The following is an 18,181-nucleotide window of genomic DNA, read 5'->3' as shown; positions in this document are numbered from 1 at the left end:
GCAGAACCTTGGAGATCCGTCAAATTTTGCTGGCGTTGGAAGATGAAGACGTGGTATGGAAATGGGCAAGGTGGGTGGGGTTACAGCTGGAGTCACTGTGGTGGACGCACCAGACGTGCCAGGTCCACGGAGGGTCGTCTGAATCCCATCCAGCCGAGTAGAGAGATCCTGGAGACAGCGGATGATGTGACCTTGTGCAGCCTCCTGATGTTCGAGTCTGGCTGCCAGTTCTTGCATAGGTCTAGCCGCTTGATCCTGGTCTCCGGCTGGATTCATATGGTCAGTGCTTACTGTCACAACTGAGGGTTTAGGCTGACGGGAGGAAGCCTCAGTTGTAGGGGGTGAAATGAAATCAAACTTAGATGGTTTAATCAGACCCCTGGACATGTAAGTGTGGAAGGAAACCCGAAGGTGTGACCATGACAAGCAGGTTAAAAGTCAAATGAAAGTTTATTAAACAGACTCCGTATAATCACAACAGCGTTCACAGTCAGAATTAGCAGTGGCAGATAATACAGTTCCTGGATCACTAAACCATAAAAGGTATCACAGGGCACTGGTAGGTTGCAGAACAGGTGTTATAGTCCTTTGGTAGAATAACCTTACCAGGCCAGGCTGTAGTAGCAGAGATAACCGAGGAACATGCCAGTAGGTGTATGAGATGATGCTGGTAACTGGAATGCACTGTAGGAGTCACTGGACGGAACCAGCCAGATGGTGGAGACACGGAGTTAAAACTGAAAGATGCTAGGGTGCGTGGAAACAGATGAAATGAAGAGTGGTTACCGGTGGTAGTGGATACTGCTGGTAAGTAGAAATCCGCTGGGAGAACACCGGCTCTTTAAGGAGGTTGAATTCTGTTGGAAGCAAGTTGCTGGAAACAGATGGGTTAATAGCTGAAAGCTTGGAAGCTGGAAGCAAACGAAGTAATAGCTGAAAGCTGGAGCAGTCACAGAGGATTGCAGAGTCAGGCTGCACCGCAGGATGGAAAGCAGGTGCGGGTCTCTTTGTGGATGCTGGAGACAGGAGCTGGAACCTGGAGAAACAAACCACAGGAGAGAGAGACTGGAACTAGGTATGACATTCAAAGCACTGACATCTATCTGGCCCAGACACAGGATACTTATACCTGCTGCTATGCAGGCATTGGCTGGGCAAATATGCAGATTCCAGAGACGGTGGATTGGAGGAATTGGAGCATGTGATCAAATCCAACATGGCTGCGCCCATGCTGGAACCTGGAGGGAAAACCTGGTTTGGAATTAAATGTGCAAACATAATGATAATGGCGGCGCCGGCCGCGGAGGACAGGAGACGCCAGATGACAGTTATATGCTGAGACACTTGGAGGGCAGCAGAGGCCGCGGCAGGCATGATACATGATTCTGAGAACCTGCAGCAATAACACAGTAACGGCGGCGGAGGCCGCGGAGGACGGGGGACGCCATGTTGGATTCAAACATGGCGCCGCTGTGGTAGTGTCTCAGAATGACAGGAGGGATGTGCAGAGTGTTGACACAGATGAGATCCGGATTTGGAACGCTGGGCCAGTCTCAGAAGACACCTAAACGGCAGGTAATGGCGTCCAGATACCCGGATCGTGACAGCAACATTTAAAGATAAATCATAGAGTTTACCTGGCCGCCCCTGTATCCACAAGGAATGACCTACCAACTATACTTCACTGGCTGCAACCTATAGGTGCGGCCCAAAATTTTTCCTATATGATCCCTGATTACAATTACGTGCATCATACAGTGTGTCATGTTCAGGTCTAGGGGATCGATATACCTTATGTGGGTCTCTAAATCTGCAACTCTGTGCATAATGTCCTTCCCTCTGGCAGTTATAACACTTTACCACATACGACTTACCAACAGGGGTCTGGGGTTTAGGCTGATGTGGCTTCGTTGTTAGGACTTTTATACTTATTGTCATCAGCTTACCCCCCTGTGACTCCCTGTGTTTACTGATGTTCCGATCGTGCTTAACAGCGGACTCTCTTAATGCAGCCACCGAGATACCTCTCCAGTTAGGTTGAGTGGTTTGTACTCTGGTTCTCAGCGTTTCTTTTAAACCTTCCATTAATACGGACACAGCTACCTCTCTATGATGACTCTACAATGTGAGGTGCAATGGTCTGTGCATAATGTACAATACCGTACTTACCTGTGGACACGACCTCACCTGACCCTCCGTTAGGGGGCTTTACTACTGCCCTTACCGATTGGGCCGTGCCCACCTGAGTGCGCTGTATGGTGGCTGCTGGAGAAAGTGCCGACATCGTGCTGGGCTCACTTTCTTGCTTGTAATCCTGAGGGAAGTTTAAAATGGGGTGCAACTTGCACGGGTTAGAATTTATACATTTATCAGTTTTACTCCTATCGTCATTAATACATTTATTACATTTACTCTTATTGTCATTAATACATTTATTAAGTGCACTATCATCGTCATATACCAGTATGCCATTCTCTGTAGCCATATTCTCTCCTGTAGTGTACGGTGGTTGTGCAGTTGCCATCAGTTTCCTGCTAGGGTTAGAACCAGCTGTGTAAGCTAATTCCCTCTGTATATCACTTTCTTGTTGCCATAAATGTAAACAGTTTGTGTGTCTGATCCTCTGTTTTTGGGATTTTATCAGACAGATCCTAAGCCTTAGATTATGCAATACCTCTGAGTCAAAACTACCTATCCCAGGAAATGGTGCTTTATCCCCCACAGTCATTCATGTCCATTAATCACAAAAGGTCTCAGTGTGGGGACCATACTTCCCCCATATTACTAACCGAGCAGACCCCCGGGGTCTGAAAATTTCTGCAGTCTGAACCCTGACTGCTAAACGTCCCTGTGTTGTGCACTTGGCTTCCATTGTGGACCTTTTTAACACAGAAAAACTTCCTAAAATGCACCAAACACAGTAGTATACGGTGGAAATCCTTAAAGCTCTTCCACTGAACTTCTTCTGCTCCGAGTATCCCCGGTCCGCCTTCTAGCAGACTCTTGTAGCCGTTGCAGGCCCTACCTCTAGAGATTTTCCTGAGAGACCAGCAAAAATTCCCTAAACCTTTACTTTACACAAATCACGCTTGCATGTGCTCCCTACAATACGTATGAGGACAAGATTTACGCACGAATATGCAACCTCATATCACGTTGCGTCACGTGTTACACATACAACCGTGTGGTCCAATCGTACCACTTATAGACACTTGTTATCTATAAATGGTAGGATCACTGGAGTCTCCCTACTGTGCTCCACAACAGCTGGAGCGTAATACCATGAAAACTTTATCACACTCCGTTGCACGTATTCACCTAGACCGTGCTCACCACGTATTCACCTAGACCGTGATTCACCAAGCTTCACCAAGTTTCACCAAGCTTCACCAAGCGGAGTTCAATACACTCATACCTTTTTCAGCCCACACTATCATTCTATAGTTTTCTGATCAGAAAAATCCTTTCCTGTTAACTGATAGCTTTCCCCAGAGGTAATACAGAAAAAAAGTTTTTTTGTTTTTAAACTAAATATTGGATACTGATCAATTTGTGCTTTTATCGCGTGGCTACCTTCTCGCCTAAACTGAAACAGTACTATTGTGTGATTTGTATTTAGTGGGCGTACCTGTACGTACGTTGCGTAAAATATGCCACGTGTGAAGGCCTTTGCGTTGCATACGCAGTCCCGCACGCTGTCCGGGACACGTGTACAAAGGCCGGATACGTCCGCAGTAATACAAATACCACACTTCTATAAATGTAAACGATATTTAACTATAATCGCTTACCAAACACCACACAGTATATCCTGTATAAACCTTTATAACTGGGCCAGGCTGCGTGTGTGTTCTACATGTACTCCCTTAAATATTACACAATATTTTTAACTAAATAGCAACAAATTTTTCAGCACGGGTCAAAATAGATCTAATAATCAATGCTAATGGCAACAAGCAAGTAGATATGCAGAATACACAAAATACAGGTCTAAATGAATCTAGTAATCAATGCTTCCAATAGTATGATTCATATTGGATAGCTATCTTGCAGAACATACATTGATAGAAACACACACACATAATTATAATATTATATCTATGTACCATTCACTGGTCTCCTGAGACTCATTTACTCATTACGTGCTTCTAATTTGCATATAAATGCTGTGTGCTTTTGACTGTCTGTGAAGGTGGTTTTTCACTGCCAGGAAAAAGCAGCCACACAGGTTAATTTGCATTTCAATGGCTATTTTACAACAAGCAGAGTTTAACTGAATCCTAGAGGTAAAGAAAAAAAAAACTTTGTTTATCTGTATGTGGTTCTTACATCACGTATTCATCTTACTATTAACTTTTATTAAGCCCCATCTGAATCTATTTGTAATGGACTATGGCATGGGTTAAATAAATGCATTGGTAACTCATAAATTGTGATTTATTTTTGACCAAGGACGGCTGATTATTCGGGCAGTGAAAATCAGCCATTTAGAAAAAAATGACCTTCCCAAAATGGCCGCTGCTCCTCCCCCTTCCACATCCATAAGGGTTACACAAAATGGTGGACAGGCCATGTGGTTAGTCCAAAATGGAGGACAAACCATGCAGCTTCCTTTGTCACAACGAAATCACACACCATGCGAGCCCCTGAAGTTATTTTACCTTGTTTTGCAACAATATGAGCAGATATGCAGAGTACAGGTGTATGCTTGTATTGTGTGTTGCGTGCGCAGTTGGCACCAAACAGTAATTTAACAGCTTAAAAAAAAAAAAACAATAGCTTTACGTTCTTACCTTTCGGATCCCACCAGCATCCCTTCAAACCAAGCGGAGCAGACGCTTATCTAATCAGCATCAATGTATCCCCGACCACAAATTGGCTAACAGGGGATACTACCTTCCCGCCCTTTGCTGATAGATAAAAGTCTGCCTTGTCCTGCTAGGCTGCGGATATGAGGAGAACCGGACGATTGCCCCAATTGATAAAGTCAATTATCTTAAAACATAAAGCTATACACTGTTACCGTGGAGCTGCTATTGCCGCTAGACTTATTACACACACTACGGACTAAGTACGCTATTTGCGTACTGAGTAATGTATTTGATACGCACTTAGCGTATCAGATGCCGTGCCGTGGGTACAACGTACACTCGGCACGTACGCACACTGATTGAAATACTGTAAACCTAATTAATGAAACAATGTAATGATATGCTTATACTTTAAACCTTAACAGCAAAGCACTGCAACAATGTTAATACCTTTAAACCTTAAGTATCGCTGGTGATACAAAGTATCCGCAGTGTATACACCTTAACAATGCTTATGCACTTTAAACAGGTGAAACCACTTTAACAGCCTATGCAGGAAAGTGAAAACACAACACTGATTTGTATTTGAAACCACAGGATTCTAAGGCCTCCGTGGATTGATTCCAATAAAAGGTAAAAACAGTACAGTTTATACACTACAGGCTAACAAGTAAATCTAAACAGAATAATGGAGAATAATGGCTACAGAGAAATATACATACGTGAGAATGTTTCGCAGGCGCAACCTGAGTTCAGTCCTCAGCTATCAGGGAGAAAGCCTTCAGAGTCTTGTGTGTCCAACCCTGCTGCAAGCTCTATATGTTCACTTCCTCCAAAACAATACAATGGTCACTGTAATCCCTTTGTCTATTGGACACAGAGATGTTCATTTACATTACAGGAGAGGTCATAGGTGGATTTGAACAGGTGGGCTGTGTCTTTCCCCAACTGCTCAGGTGGGAGGTATCCTCAGGAATCCCGCCGCATACACAATACACAGTAAACACAGTCAATGTTCATTATCTACTTCTGTACATAACTATACGCAGGAGCGAGCGATCCTTTCCTAACTAACATCGGAATGTTACCCTTAAAATACCCTACAGCTGGATACTAGACACCACCTTTCAACCTTTATCTGACCCTTCGTATCATGCAAAGAGGAATCTCTCTGTCCAGGAACCCGTTTAAACTAAACATACTCGCTGACATGGTCTAGGGGAATATTATCTACAATATGCACTATTTAGGTTAAATATGCTACGATCGAGTCGCACGCTACATGCTCACAAACTCCGCCGTAAATACACATCTTATGCGCACGAGACGCTGGTGCGTCCCCTACGCAACCTGCGGGGATGTGTACGCACGGGGCAGTGGGTGCACAAGCAGCGGGCATGTGCATGGGGTTAGTGCAAGGCATATGCATCGTGATATTTTTCAACTTTGACAGTCTATATTGACTATGTGTCCTACTACTCATACAATCTCTGGCAAAATGCCCTTCCTTCCTACAAGTATAACATATTATTGACCTTGACTTACCATTAGGGATCTGGGATTTGGACTGATGGGTCTTTCCTGTATGTGCCTGTATACTTACCGTCCTCAACCTCTCCACCTGTTTTTCTCTGCGCCTAGCACTATTCTTGTGATGTTCAATAGCACACTCTCTAAGATTAGCTACTGTGACCCCTTTCCAATTTTGCAAAGAAGTTTGCACCCTGACCCTCAATGCCTTATTGAGCCCGTCCATTAGCACAGAGACCGCTACCTTCCATTTACCGAATTAGTGTTTACCAGTGATCTTATACAGACGGAGAGTTTTCTGTTACTGCAAAAGACACAAAGAAAAGTTTAACAAGCTTCTAGGTCATGCGAAGTATTCATTCAATCCTTCTCATCCCGTATTAAGGGTCTGTACATGGTCAAACAAACATTTCCAAGCTTATCTTGACTAGGGGCATTACTAGGAATGAATACTTCTTATATGGTAACTAAAAGAAATACCCGGGGGTTACCCTGTCTCTGTCCACTTTCCTACTGGCAAATACTAATGTGCGGACAGATTTTTCTCCATTTCTGACGTTAATTTCTTCATTTTTGTTTTATTTTTGGATTTTACTATATATGTACACGAATGATACCATACTTACCAGTTCCACTGGTCTCAGCCACTTCTCCCGCAGGCTACTGCTCTTCTTTTACCGGTTGGATACTCCTCTGAGTCAATGAGAAATGGCTGAAACAGGTCGCCTTCTCCTCCTAAATAAAACTTCAACATTCATTAGTACATATATAGGTTACAGTCATATTTCTCATATTTTTATTATTTTCTATAGTTTGTATGCTTCCCTTAACTGCTTCCACATCTACATATGGCGGTGTACTTGCATTCTCTTTTTTTTCCTACTTGTTTATTGTTGCTACAAGTTCAAACAGTTCTTATATTTCCATTCTTGTCTTAAATGACTTTGGTTAGACATACCACCTGCAATACCTTAGGATCAAACTCACCAACCCCTCTTGCTGCCACAGGTTTAAACAATTTGTATGTCTGACCCTTTGTTTTCTAGATTTAATCAGACATATTTTAATCTTTACGTTCTGTAACACCTCTGATTCAAAGCTACCTATCTTTGGGAATGGGGCTCTATCTTCCGCAGTCATACGTACCCATTCAGAACAAAAAGTCTGCGCATGTGGTTCATATTTCCCACACATAATAAACCTCACTGACCCCTTGGGCCGCAGCTCTTCAGCCTGAACCCTGGCTACCATACGTCCACCGCTTGTGAAATTGGATCCCATCGCAGACTTTTTCCTTTTACGCAATCCCCAATGCATGACACGAATAGACGGTGAAAGTTCTTAGAGCCCTTTCACCCTCTCCTTCTCCGCTGATGTACCACGACTCACTCCAATAGTGACCACCGCGTAACCAGTGAGGTCCCTAATTGATTTCTATTCACTGGAAGTGTTAGGAGTGACTTACCTTTTCCAGCAAATATCCACCGCTGGAGATTTTCCTGAGAGACACCAGCGTAAACTCCCTATGCACTTATACACAAATCATGCTTGCGTATGCTCTACACAGCGCTAATGATACCACGATTTTACGCAAAAGCTCGTAAAGGGGTATCAAGTTGTGCTGCGTATCGCACCCACAAACATGCGGATCAATCGCACAGCGTATAGGTACTTGTTACCTATCCGCCTTATGACCACGAGTCGATGTACAAACTGCGACCCTCAGCCTGAGCGTAACAAAAAACCTTTTTACTTCAATACTACACAATGCACAATTCCCTATTACGCTCCTCTGCAAATCTCACGATTTGTGTACTTTACTATCTATACTAACGTGAGTCAGCCGCCTCACGCCGCCAAGCCTCCGCTTACTTGGTGTACCAACGACGGGATCCCGAATTCCCGGGTTCAAATCCTCTCACTCCACTTTCACTCACTCAAATATACTTTGTTTTTTTGTACAGAAAATTGTTTACTCCCTTTAGGTCAGTAGCTTTATTCCAGAGGTGCTTACAGTTTTTAAACTAAATTTTAGAGTAACCTGCTTTTGAAATCAGATAGTTATGTGCTATTGTATTAAATGTCTACTATCCCACCTTAATTGAACAAATATCGTGCTTTGTACTTAGCGTCCATATTCCTACACAAACTTACGTAACCACGCGACCACCGTGCCTTTTACACTACGAGCACACTACCACACAGTCTCTATACATGTGAGCAATACTAACTATAATCGCACACTAAACCCAACACCCAGTTTTTTTCTGTATAAACCTTAACAATCAGGCCAGAACTGTGTTTTTTCTTCTTCTTATAATTACTCCCTTAAATACATTTATTTCAAATTTATCTGTATAGCAAACAAATGTATCCGATTTCACACAGATCTATAATGACTGCAATAATCTATAATTGAAATGATATGATTCAGATTGGATAGCTATCTTGCAAAACATACACTGATATAAATATACACATAATTATAATAATAATATTATATATATGTATCATTCACTGGCCTTCTATGAGACACCTTACCTCTTCGCTGCCTCTAATTTTCATATCAAAGATATTTGCTTTTCACTACTAAAAAAAAGTAGTTACACAGGTTAATTTGCATTTCAATGGCTATACTCCCTAGTAAGCAGACTCTACAAGTCTTGGAAGAAAAGAGAAAAAAAAACCCTCTCTTTCATTTTTCTATCTGTGTGCAACCCCCCACTTGATGTAAAGTAATTACGCACAGACAAGAATGAAAAAAAAACCCTTATCTCACCATTTACTCTCACTAGGCCCAATTGAAACTATTTGTGATTGACTATGGCATGGGTTAAATAAATGCATTGGTAACTCATAAATGGTGCTGCATGTGACAAAGGAAACTGATTGTTCTGAGCACACTGAAAATCAGCTATTTAGAAAGTGACCTTCCTAAAATGGCCACTGCTCCTCCCCCTTCCACATCCATGAGGTTTACACAAGATGGTGGACAGGCCATGTGGTTAGGCCCAAATGGAGGACAAACCATGCTGCTCCTTTGTCACAAAGAAATCACAAATTATAAAAGCACCAGAAGTTACTTTAGGCCTGAGTTTAAAAAAAAAAACTATATCAAGGCTATGCAGCAACTTTTAAATGTACTTTTAAATCTACTTAACAGATAAACAATCCAATCTGAATCAAACACAATATGACTTGTTTGAACTTTGTTTTGCAACAATAAAAATATGCTTTAGCATCTTGAATATTATGAGAAACACATTGTCCCTTGAATTTCATATCATCGGTTTACTGATAACACAACAGAACACACGGATATGATTTCTCAGCGTCCACCATAAGCTGATCGACCACAGCATCACGTTTGTAATGTACAGTGCATCATTAAGACTGTGATATCTTGGACGAGCTCCCATCTGTAAATACCAAATTGCTTTCTAACAAATATTTAAAATGCCCGCTCTAATATATACTGTAGACGCCTGCACATCTTATTACACATCTTATTACCATGTGCCATGAATGTGCACTATACATCGCAAAACACTGCATCCCATATGAGAAAACAATACACCCACACATTATCTGAGTTCCAAAGCTCATTGATGTATATATTTGTTATTAAAAGGATATATATTCAATATATCACAATGTACAGTATACATATAGTTACATGGTTACAATTTATACAGTAAACAGTTAATACATACAGTTACAGGCCAGCAAATACATCACCATATCTTTCTCATATATAGTCTTCCCTCCATATCACTCTCTCTCTCTCTCTCTCTCTCTCTCTCTCTCTCTCTCTAAAATCATGTAGGCACTGGTCTGGCAGCATCTCCATCATCGTCTGGGACAACACAGCAACTAACTGTGTGTCTGATCAGCAATGTGCTATCTAGTTTGGGGGAGTGCACACATCTCGTCTAAGGGAGGGAACTTTATCATTCATGATGAGTCACTGGTCTATTCAACACATTACTGTACAACCAACTCCAATGCACAGAGCACTCACATGGCCACTAACACTGTGACCTCTGCCTCTGCTTGGATACAGATGTGTCCTCATATATCTTTCCTCAATATGCCACGTAGCTGGAGATGATGAGTATGAGTCAGTTGGCAGCTCTGCTAACGTCGGGTGCCTTTTTTGATAAAAATGCATCCTATTTGCATTACTATGTGGCTAGGATGCAGAAACAGCTTCTGCTAATTAAAATGACATGTGGCATGCCTATTTTCTGTATGCAACTGTGGCTGAAATGCTACATTACAATGATTTCCAGGCATACACTGTAACATAGCATTTTGTATGCAGATACATCCGCAGTCACATACAGAATATAGGCATGTCGCATATCATTTTAATTAGCAGAAGCTGCTTGTGCCATTAGACATACCAAACGCCCTAGGCATTTGCCTAGTTTGCCTATACCTAGGGTCGCCTCTGATGGCAAGACACAGGGAAGTACAAGGCTACAAGCAGAATTCTGAGGTTATCATCACAGACCAGCTGCACATTACAGAAGTGCAAGAAGTGTTTATTTCCCCCAGCCTAGAGTGAGGCACTCTCACTGTCATATGGCTGCATGACATTAGGTAACCTTTAGTTCCTGCCACTGTGACTGGGGAAGGAGATATGACTGATGCAAAACATTATTCTTCTGCTGCCCACTTTTAGTCCTTACACGTGTTGCCTGTATTTTACTGAATTCAATATAAACTATTTCCGGTTACAAATAAGGTTACACCAGTGGCGGATTTTACCTGTCCCGGTCTTAGGTACCCCCCCCCCCCCCCCCCCACATTCCTGCACCCACATCCGCACCTCTCCACTGTGGGTATGATTGGTGCTAGTGCAGACTCAGGCAGACACAGCAGGGAGTAGGAGGAGTTAGCTGTGCAGTGGCTTCCTATTGGAAGCCCTGCCTGCTAATCTCACACATGGCTGGCAGTCTCTTGGGAGAAAACTCCTCCCCCTGTGGGACAGCCAGTCTGGCGTCTGATAGCACAGCAGTGTCCCTGAGCTGACTCGCTGGCAGTATTGTGCTTCTATGGCAGGGGTTCTCAAACTCGGTCCTCAGGACCCCACACGGTGCATGTTTTGCAGGTCTCCTCACAGAATCACAAGTGAAATAATTGGCTCCACCTGTGGACCTTTTAAAATGTGTCTGTGAATAATTAATACACCTGTGCACTTGCTGGGTTACCTGCAAAACATGCACTGTGTGGGGTCCTGAGGACCGCGTTTGAGAACCCCTGTTCTATGGGATGCAGACTGTGCAGCCCTAGAAGTTGTTATACTGCAGCTGTGCATGCACATCCTCCCACCTCCATTATTTCCCCAAGCCCAGCTAGATATACTACGCATGCACAATGCATAATGACTCATGACAATCTAGCTCAATCAGCAATACAGGTGTCATGTTATTAAAAGAGTTAATCATAACTACTGTAAGTGTTTAATTTCATGAGTCTGAAGGAGGTAAGTAGGGGTTTAATGACTATGAATGGAAATCATTTTTATGTGTAGTTTAATTAACAGTGGGGAAGACAGAGTTAATATTTATAAAAGTATCATTATTATATATTATATTGAAGGGTTGTTAGAATGATGTGGAAGGATTTAATAATTTTTGAGGAGGGCATTATAATTATTTTTTATGGCAGACACAATTTTTTTTTTTACGGCAGACAAAAAAAAAAATAGCTGTAACTAGTATTCTCTCTGTATTGTATAGTGTCCATCAACATGCTCTATGTATCATATGGTGGTCACTAGCATGCTCTCTGTATTATGTGGCAATTACTAAGTTGCTCTTTGTATTAAATGATGGTCATAGTGATGCTTTATGCTCTGTATGGCAGCCATTCGGATGTTTGGCGATCACTGGAATGTTTTCCATTTAGTATAGCAGTTACTGGGATGTAAAGTGCATTAAAAACTGTCACACACCCTCCTGAAAACTATTGGGAAAACCTGCGTTTTTCCTGACACACCCTGAAAACGGCCACAAACGTCATCTTCCTGTCAGTCACCTTGCGAACGCCTTGCACTCTAAATCTTTGCACCATCCTGTCACTGCTTGTAGTGCACACGCAAATGCAGTCATTCGGGAATCGGCCCCTGTGCGAATTCGCATAACAGCGATCAGTTCTGAATCGTGTCCTAAAACAGATAGATTTTTGGAATAGTAATCTGCAACTATAATAAAGGTGGCAATGGTATAATCACCAATTCCGACACCAATTTATACAACACTGTAACGAGAGTATATATAATAATAATAATTTTACAAAAACAATGCACATATATATTATTCATATTAGCCCCTGCTCCATGTTTACAGTCTAAAATCCTAACACACAAGTGTTCACAAACACACTCACGTAGATTTACTAGGCCTCAGGTTTTTTTGAACTCCCTGGATCCCCTGCCGTTTTAGCCTCAATCGCGATATCAGGTCCCTGTATCCCCACCGGTTCCAGCATCCCCTGTGATTTTAGGTCCCAGCATTCGTGTTGATTGCAGCATTTGCGGTGGTTCCAGGTCCCTGTATCCACGGTAGTTTCCGCATCCACAGTGAATTCAGACACCTGCATTCCCATCGAATCTAGCACACAAGAATGCACCCACATACACACACACGCACTCACAAACATGCTGAATTTTCTAGGCCGCAGTCCCTGAAATCTCGGTGGATTCAACATCCATGCGGATTGTAGGGCCCTGCATCCCTGTAGATTTAGCCACAGTTTTTTGCAGTTCCAGCATCCATGGTGATTTAATGTCCATGAATCCCTGGCAGTCCCAGTATCCACGATGATTCCAGGTCCCTGCATGCTCAGCGGTTCCAGCATCCATGGAAATTTTAGGTTGCTGCATCTTCGGTGGTCCCAGCATCTCCTACGGTTTCAGGTCCCAGCATCTACAGTTGTCCTAGCATCCTCGTCACTAACAGTCTATGGGCTTGATGCATCATCGCTTGGAGAATGATAAAATGGAAAGTGAAAAGGCACCAGCCAATCAGCTCCTTTCTACCATGTCACAGGCCTTGTTTAAAAAATAACAGTTAGGAACCGGTTTGCTGGTAGTTTATCACTTTCCATTTTATCACTCTCCAAGCGATGATCCATCTAGCCCTATGTATCATTACTTAATATCAACAAAAGTAGGTGACAATTAACATTGTCACCTACTTTTCTAGAAAATAAGTATTGCAGACATTCATTATTAAGGTAATGCAGTAGATACCACAGATATCTTCTGCTCAGATTTTATCCCTATGCAATAGCATTAGTGATGAGTGGGTTCGATTCCTCGGGATCCGAACCCCCATGAACTTCACCCATTTTACACGGGTCTGAGGCAGCCTCGGATCTTCCCGCTTTGCACGGTTAACCCGAGCGCGCCCAACGTCATCATCTTGCTGTCGGATTCTCGCGAGATTCGTATTCTATATAAAGAGCCGCGCGTCGCCGCCATTTTCACTCGTGCATTGGAGATGATAGCGAGAGGACGTGGCTGCATTCTCTCAGTTTCTGTGTTCAGTGTGCTGAAAATATCTGTGCTCAGTGTGCTGCAAATATCTGTGCTCAGTGTGCTGAAACCATCTACGTTCTCTGCCTGAGAAACGCTCCATATCTGTGCTGCATTTTAGTATATAGTAGGAGGACAGTGCAGAATTTTGCTGACCACCAGTATATATATAGCAGTATGGTACAGTAGTCCACTGCTCTACCTCTGTGTCGTCAAGAATACTATGCATCCATACCTGTGCTGCATTTTAGTTGTGCGCAGTATATAGTAGGAGGACAGTGCAGAATTTTGCTGACCACCAGTACGTATATAGCAGCAGGGGTGTATCTTCCTATTGGCCAGGATGGCACTTGCCAGGGGCGCCGGTCAAGAGGGGGGCGCCGCCCAGCAGTGCCACCCGCGCCAGGGGGTAGAATGACTAGAGATGAGCGGGTTCGGTTCCTCGGAATCCGAACCCACCCGAACTTCAGCCTTTTTTGCACGGGTCCGAGCAGACTCGGATCCTCCCGCCTTGCTCGGTTAACCCGAGCGCGCCCGAACGTCATCATCCCGCTGTCGGATTCTCGCGAGACTCGGATTCTATATAAGGAGCCGCGCGTCGCCGCCATTTTCACACGTGCATTGAGGTTGATAGGTAGAGGACGTGGCTGGCGTCCTCTCCGTTTAGAATAGATTTGGAGAGACACTTGATTTACTACTAATTTTGGGGAGCATTAGGAGTACTCCGTCAGTACAGTGCAGAGTTTTGCTGATAGTGACCACCAGTTTTATTTATAATCCGTTCTCTGCCTGAAAAAAAACGATACACAGTCACATACCATATCTGTGCTCAGCCTCAGTGTGCTGCATGATATATCATCTATTATATCTGACTGTGCTGAGTGCTCACTGCTCACACAGCTTAATTGTGGGGGAGACTGGGGAGCAGTTATAGCAGGAGTACAGTGCACAGTCACTTTTGCTGCCAGTGACCACCAGTATATTGTCTGCCTGAAAAAGTTAAACACTCCTGTGGTGTTTTTTTTTTTTTATTCTATATAAACGCATTCTCCTGACAGTGTCCAGCAGGTCCGTCATTCATAATATTATATAAATATTTACCTACAGTAGTGTTATATTTTTTTTTTCATCTCTATCATCTTTATCATCTCTATATTAGCAGACGCAGTACGGTAGTCCACGGCTGTGGCTATCTCTGTGTCGTCAGTGCTCGTCCATAATTGTATACCTACCTACCTGTGGTGGGGTTTTTTTTTCTATCTTCTTCATACTAGTAGTTTAGGAGTCTGCTGACAGTGTCCACCAGGTCCGTCATTATATTATATACCTACAGTAGTAATATATTTAGTATATTATCTATACTAGCAGACGCAGTACGGTAGTCCACGGCTGTGGCTATCTCTGTGTCGTCAGTGCTCGTCCATAATTGTATACCTACCTACCTGTGGTGGGGGTTTTTTTTCTATCTTCTTCATACTAGTAGTTTAGGAGTCTGCTGACAGTGTCCACCAGGTCCGTCATTATATTATATACCTACAGTAGTAATATATTTAGTATATTATCTATACTAGCAGACGCAGTACGGTAGTCCACGGCTGTGGCTATCTCTGTGTCGTCAGTGCTCGTCCATAATTGTATACCTACCTACCTGTGGTGGGGGTTTTTTTTCTATCTTCTTCATACTAGTAGTTTAGGAGTCTGCTGACAGTGTCCACCAGGTCCGTCATTATATTATATACCTACAGTAGTAATATATTTAGTATATTATCTATACTAGCAGACGCAGTACGGTAGTCCACGGCTGTAGCTACCTCTGTGTCGTCAGTCACTCGTCATCCATAAGTATACTAGTATCCATCCATCTCCATTGTTTACCTGAGGTGCCTTTTAGTTGTGCCTATTAAAATATGGAGAACAAAAATGTTGAGGTTCCAAAAATAGGGAAAGATGAAGATCCACTTCCACCTCGTGCTGAAGCTGCTGCCACTAGTCATGGCTGAGACGATGAAATTCCATCAACGTCGTCTGCCAAGGCCGATGCCCAATGTCATAGTACAGAGCATGTAAAATCCAAAACACCAAATATCAGTAAAAAAAGGACTCAAAAATCTAAAATAAAATCGTCGGAGGAGAAGCGTAAACTTGCCAATATGCCATTTACCACACGGAGTGGCAAGGAACGGCTGAGGCCCTGGCCTATGTTCATGGCTAGTGGTTCAGCTTCACATGAGGATGGAAGCACTCAGCCTCTCGCTAGAAAAATGAAAAGACTTAAGCTGGCAAAAGCACAGCAAAGAACTGTGCGTTCTTCGAAATCACAAATCCACAAGGAGAGTCCAATTGTGTCGGTTGCGATGCCTGACCTTCCCAACACTGGACGTGAAGAGCATGCGCCTTCCACCATTTGCACGCACCCTGCAAGTGCTGGAAGGAGCACCCGCAGTCCAGTTCCTGATAGTCAGATTGAAGATGTCAGTGTTGAAGTACACCAGGATGAGGAGGATATGGGTGTTGCTGGCGCTGGGGAGGAAATTGACAAGGAGGATTCTGATGGTGAGGTGGTTTGTTTAAGTCAGGCACCCGGGGAGACACCTGTTGTCCGTGGGAGGAATATGGCCATTGACATGCCTGGTGAAAATACCAAAAAAATCAGCTCTTCGGTGTGGAAGTATTTCAACAGAAATGCGGACAACAGGTGTCAAGCCGTGTGTTGTCTTTGTCAAGCTGTAATAAGTAGGGGTAAGGACGTTAACCACCTCGGAACATCCTCCCTTATACGTCACCTGCAGCGCATTCATCATAAGTCAGTGACAAGTTCAAAAACTTTGGGCGACAGCGGAAGCAGTCCACTGACCAGTTAATCCCTTCCTCTTGTAACCAAGCTCACGCAAACCACCCCACCAACTCCCTCAGTGTCAATTTCCTCCTTTCCCAGGAATGCCAATAGTCCTGCAGGCCATGTCACTGGCAATTCTGACGAGTCCTCTCCTGCCTGGGATTCCTCCGATGCATCCTTGAGTGTAACGCCTACTGCTGCTGGTGCTGCTGTTGTTGCTGCTGGGAGTCGATGGTCATCCCAGAGGGGAAGTCGTAAGACCACTTTTACTACTTCCACCAAGCAATTGACTGTCCAACAGTCCTTTGCGAGGAAGATGAAATATCACAGCAGTCATCCTGCTGCAAAGCAGATAACTGAGGCCTTGGCATCCTGGGCGGTGAGAAACGTGGTTCCGGTATCCATCATTACTTCAGAGCCAACTATAGACTTGATTGAGGTACTGTGTCCCCGGTACCAAATACCATCTAGGTTCCATTTCTCTAGGCAGGCGATACCGAAAATGTACACAGACCTCAGAAAAATACTCACCAGTGTCCTAAAAAATGCATTTGTACCCAATGTCCACTTAACCACGGACATGTGGACAAGTGGAGCAGGGCAGACTCAGGACTATATGACTGTGACAGCCCACTGGGTAGATGTATTGACTCCCGCCGCAAGAACAGCAGCGGCGGCACCAGTAGCAGCATCTCGCAAATGCCAACTCTTTCCTAGGCAGGCTACGCTTTGTATCACCGCTTTCCAGAATACGCACACAGCTGAAAACCTCTTACGGCAACTGAGGAAGATCATCGCAGAATGGCTTACCCCAATTGGACTCTCCTGTGGATTTGTGGCATCGGACAACGCCAGCAATATTGTGCGTGCATTATATCTGGGCAAATTCCAGCACGTCCCATGTTTTGCACATACCTTGAATTTGGTGGTGCAGAATTATTTAAAAAACGACAGGGGCGTGCAAGAGATGCTGTCGGTGGCCAGAAGAATTGCAGGACACTTTCGGCGTACAGGCACCACGTACAGAAGACTGGAGCAACACCAAAAATGCCTGAACCTGCCCTGCCATCATCTGAAGCAAGAAGTGGTAACGAGGTGGAATTCAACCCTCTATATGCTTCAGAGGATGGAGGAGCAGCAAAAGGCCATTCAAGCCTATACATCTGACCACGATATAGGAGGTGGAATGCACCTGTCTCAAGCGCAGTGGAGAATGATTTCAACATTGTGCAAGGTTCTGCAACCTTTTGAACTTGCCACACGTGAAGTCAGTTCAGACACTGAGTCAGGTCATTCCCCTCATCAGGCTTTTGCAGAAGAAGCTGGAGACATTGAAGGAGGAGCTAAGACAGAGCGATTCCGCTAGGCATGTGGGACTTGTGGATGGAGCCCTTCATTCGCTTAACCAGGATTCACGGGTGGTCAATCTGTTGAAATCAGAGCACTACATTTTGGCCA

The sequence above is a fragment of the Pseudophryne corroboree genome, chromosome 6 (assembly GCF_028390025.1).
Source record: "Pseudophryne corroboree isolate aPseCor3 chromosome 6, aPseCor3.hap2, whole genome shotgun sequence".
NCBI lineage: Eukaryota > Metazoa > Chordata > Amphibia > Anura > Myobatrachidae > Pseudophryne > Pseudophryne corroboree.
This window is presented reverse-complemented; position numbering follows the sequence as displayed.